At 35.0% G+C, this 4,740-nt stretch overlaps 1 protein-coding gene across 1 annotated transcript in view; it reads right to left on the reverse strand.

Moving 5' to 3' along the window:
• Positions 1-3,064, reverse strand: part of SREK1 (splicing regulatory glutamine/lysine-rich protein 1) — a 24,934-nt gene extending 21,870 nt beyond the window's left edge. Inside the window, exon 1 of the mRNA XM_009697432.1 lies at positions 2,936-3,064. The gene's annotated coding sequence lies outside the window, so the exon portion shown is untranslated. The remainder of the gene's footprint in view (positions 1-2,935) is intronic.
• Between the last annotated feature and the right edge of the window lie 1,676 nt (positions 3,065-4,740).

The following is a 4,740-nucleotide window of genomic DNA, read 5'->3' on the forward strand; positions in this document are numbered from 1 at the left end:
GAAAGAGATTTAACAGAACAAAACAAAAAAGGGACAAAATAAAATAAAAATAAAAGAAACAAAGGAAAGAAAGCAAAATAAAATAAAAACAGAGACAGGGCGTCCATCTTCAGCAGGCCAGACTTCGATCTCATTTCCCCCATGAAGGTTTCACTTGGCGGCAGGTTTAGTGGCATGGCAAACAATGCCTAACTCAGGCAAGTGTAACAGGTCTGCCTTGGCCAGTCTAGTCATCTAATAATGCACAAATATCACACAGAGAAAACATACAAAACCAAATTAATAGTCAAAATCCATCTACCAGATAATGTGGACATAAAATTTAGAATAAGGGTGGCATCTTTGTTTATCTTTCAACCTTTGTGTTCTCAAGGTATAACTTTTAAAGAAAATCCTAGTGATACACACACACAAAAGTCATATTTTGACAGCTTAATAATGTTACTTCATTTACATTTTTGTTAAATTGTTTATTAAATGTCACAAAATTAACATTGTTTTCATTGTGCAGTGATTCCCTCCTCATACTCCCTTGATTTACCACTGTTTAAACACTCCAAATTTCAGATTTTATTCTGGTTTTTAAAACCAAGTTTGAGTTCCATTTTACCTCTCCTCTATGTTTGATTTCACGCATGAAATGTTTTATTACTGGCACCGTTGGCCAACGATATAATTTTACGTCCCAGTAGAATATAGCCATCGCTACTTTTAAAGCCCGTGATACACTCCACTGACTGCATTAACAATGCATCATACGATACATAGTGAATCAAAAATCTTGGACTGTGATCTCCAAAGCCATACTTACTCCACACAATAAATTCCTAAAAAAGTTAAACCTACTTAAATTCACATCTTTATAAATTAAAATTAGTGATTCTGTTAGAAAGTTACATGGAAACAGCATTCTGACATTAAAAATAATTTGAGCTCACAACCCAATCAGTTGTTCACTTAATTATGCATAAATCTCTGTGGGGTCGAGAATGATTCTGAACAGTGACAATTTTTCTGTAACACATTTTCTCAGAAATGCCTAATAAGTCAGCTACAAATGGAGCTGGAACAAGATTTGTCAGAACTTCGATTTTATTCTCCTTCCACTCATTGTCTACCATCAAGAGACACAGGAAAATGTAGCTTTACCTGCCTGTTGCCATATCTCGTCAGGCAGTGATCTCATCACAAGAAAAACACCAGGAAGTGTTGTTCATTCATTAGGTGGCAATCTTCCCTCTCTGGCAGTACTGAACCAGTGTTAAGGTCTTTGCAATGAAACATAAAACTAAGATCCTGAATAATTTGTCATCAATTATTTAGGGGCAATTTTTCCAAGAATAAGGACTCTGGTTCCATTAGTCCCTACAGAGCTTCAAGCAGATAAAGCAATATCCTCTTTGTGGTTTAAGAAGTTGTTCAAAAAATACAATCAAAAATCTCCCAAAGCAAGGCATACAAGCAACTAAAAATCTAGGCTTCACAAAGACAAATATATCTGCCATATGCCCCTATTAAGAAGGCTACAAGAACAGGTAGTACACTCTAGGTCTATATAGTCTTTAGTGAAAGTACTATGAAATTTTGGAGACTTGTCAGAGTTTGCTAGGAACATCCCAGATCATTATTACAGCAGCACTAATCTCATACTATCCAGATCATGATGTGGCAAACATACCAGAAAACAGTACTTTGGAACCACTGTTAACAAACTCCAAGAAGTCAACAGCATTTTTTGAACAAACACCTGACTCTTGCAGTTAGAAATGTTAATAGGAGCTTATTTCTGGACTTGCTGCAGTTTATGGTTCAATCATTCTAAATATTGCTATTCATGGCAAAGCAGCTACCATGTTCAAAGTGAAGTTAGGTCTAGTCCATCAGCTGGAATATTTCCACCCCAAAGAGACAAAAAGTCCAGAACCAAATGGGCAGATGCTCAACTCCACAATGATCCCAATGAAGTCAATGGGGCTCTGCCTAACTCCAGCGATACACCTACTGTAGGGCCAGGCTTCACACAACTATATTCAGATCTGGGATATTATAGTAATAATACAAACTACTTTGTATTCAACACATCTGTAAAAGTATAGCCTCAAAGCTAGTTAAAGGAACAGTTATAAATTTAGTATTCACCAAGCATTTTATTTAAGCATATTATTTAAGAGTTTTTAAAATATTTTATGCTGGGAGCATTCTGTACAGATCACTGTATTTTTAAAGAGATATCTGAAACCAAAAAGGAGTACCAATATATATAAGAAAGCTTTTTTGTGGCATGCAAAGAAGTATTTTCCACAGTAACAAGAAAGGAAATTTGATTTTTTTATTAAACTAGCAGGTAAACATTTATATTCAAACAGTAATTATCACCATGAATGCTAAGTATTTTAGATTAGACGAATCTGAAACGGCGAAATGCATACATCACATGTCTACAAGTCAAAATTGGAATTCAGGCTAAAAAAAAATGGAAAAATAATCAGCATCTTAAAAAAACCCAAAACAACAAACACACACACCAAAGGTGATACATTAACATCCAAACTGCAACGCTATTGGTGCCAGGGAATTGCCTAATCTTGTCAGTGCTCCATTGACTTCAGTGAGAACTCCGTGTGAGAATAAGCTTGCCAACACAAACCATATTGAAGGGAATTATTTTACCTTCTTTTCCCTCAAAATAAGTAATAACTATGGGAAATTGAATTCTCCTAATTTAAATCAATTATCTTTTTTCTAATGCTGAATTCCAATTAAATCTATATAACTGGGTTTCTTCATTAAATTTTCAATTTTGTTTCAAGATTTTTTTGTCAAAAAGCAATAAAATAAAGTAACAACAGAGCACCACCTCCTTACATCGAAAGCTTAAAACAATTAACAGACATGACAAAGATCAACATTACAGAAGAATGTCTAAAATACCAACCTTCTGCACAGGGCACAACTATCAAAGCTCTGTCAATAAAAACCGTGTTAGTTAGATGCTGGGCCACACCAACACTCGATGCTTCACGAAACTTAATATAACATACTTTGGAGGAAAAAGCAAGAGGTGCGTTGCTGCAAGATAAAAGAAAAAAACAATTAGTCACATTAAATAATTGTATGCATGTATTTTTAACTATTACTCCTTAATAAAAAAATAGGGTTTAGATTTCCTGGAAAAGGCAAGAGTATAGAAATTTACTAATTTGCCTAATTACTATGTCACTGGAAAAAGCACAGCATAGCACCTTCTCCTTTTTAATGGAAACTGAGGGAAGCCAAAATCCCAAATTAACAAGGCTAATTTTCTTTCATAACCTTGCTAAACAACACTGGATCAGTACATTCCAAATTACTCTTTTAAGTAGCATATTTATTTGACACATTTGCAACATAAATAATTTATAATTTATCTTTTTTTCCTCCAAATAATCCTTGTTTCGGAAAGTCAAACTACAAGCCCAGTGATTTTTCAGTGGGTCCTTCAGATATTAGCCCATAATAACTGATACTCTTTTTTAGGTCTTCATGAAAGCAGTTTTTTTAATTCATATTAAGATAAAAGCAGTTCTTGAGAGTTCTTTCAAATGTTAGGTCTTAGTTCACCAATGCAACAAAAATCCTTTTTATCATCCGCCTTAGTTTGGCATAGTGATAACAGGATAACACTGGAGGAGGTAAGAGGAACTCACTATTAGGCTCGAAGGAAGAAAATCTGTAATTTGCTTTTCCATTAGAAAGTATACCAACAGAGATGTCAGAAAGAACAACACATAAACATTGTAATCTTTATCAAAACTAAAGAAGTTTGCTTTAAAAAATGCATTCCTCAGTCAAGGTTTGTAACCTTTATGCAAGCAGTTTATTTCTTCATCTGAAGGAAGTACAGGTGAAATCTTCAAAGAGAGAATGCAATAGGATATTGTTGGAACATCTGCAATTTCCATTTGAAAAGGCTATCTGTCTTCTAGCAAAGCAGTAACTCATGGAAAACATGCTGCATAAACTGTTTCATCTTGACGCTCCCCCAACTGAAACAGAAATACTTGTCCACTTTCTGGAAGCACCAGAAGAAGTTCAAGTTTAGCCCAACTCATCTTGTAGTCCCTCAAATTCCAGGCAGATACTCCCAAAGTTGTTGTATGGAATTATTTAGACTTTAGTATTTAAACAAAAGCTCAGAACTTTTAGATACATTATTTCATCATATTAATTGCATAAATGAACCAAGAACATAGTTTGAGGCAGGTAAACTGGTGTGTTTCTGGTCACCAGAAAGGTAACACCTATGTAAAATATCTAGAGGGCCAGCCAACTTCAGAATGGTATTCAGAAACATTTATGATGGAAAATTCCGTGAAACAGATACATCGAGTAGGCAAAAATAAAAAGGGAGTGCGAGACACAGATAGGAAAGTCAACCCTATACAATTTAGAAAAGCATTGCAAGCTGACTACAATTCTTCTGCCTATTTTATTTTGTTTGTAGTGGCCAGTGTTTTCACAGTTTCAAGTTTCCACATTCAGGAAGGAAGCAACTGTACAGAACAGTTTCTGAGGCACCTGTAAGGTCTTGGTTCAGAACAGTTTCCAATATCAGAGGTGGCAGCAAGCTATGACTTTCTCCGTAGTCAGCAGAAATGTTTGCATACAACTTTTAATCTTACATATGCTGAAGAGCCAGACTTCACTCACAGCAAAGATTTATTTTTTTATGGTCACGGGGTTCGTTTGTTTGTTTTGGTT

Source organism: Cariama cristata, unplaced genomic scaffold, assembly GCF_000690535.1.
Source record: "Cariama cristata isolate BGI_N322 unplaced genomic scaffold, ASM69053v1 scaffold16773, whole genome shotgun sequence".
Classification (NCBI taxonomy): domain Eukaryota; kingdom Metazoa; phylum Chordata; class Aves; order Cariamiformes; family Cariamidae; genus Cariama; species Cariama cristata.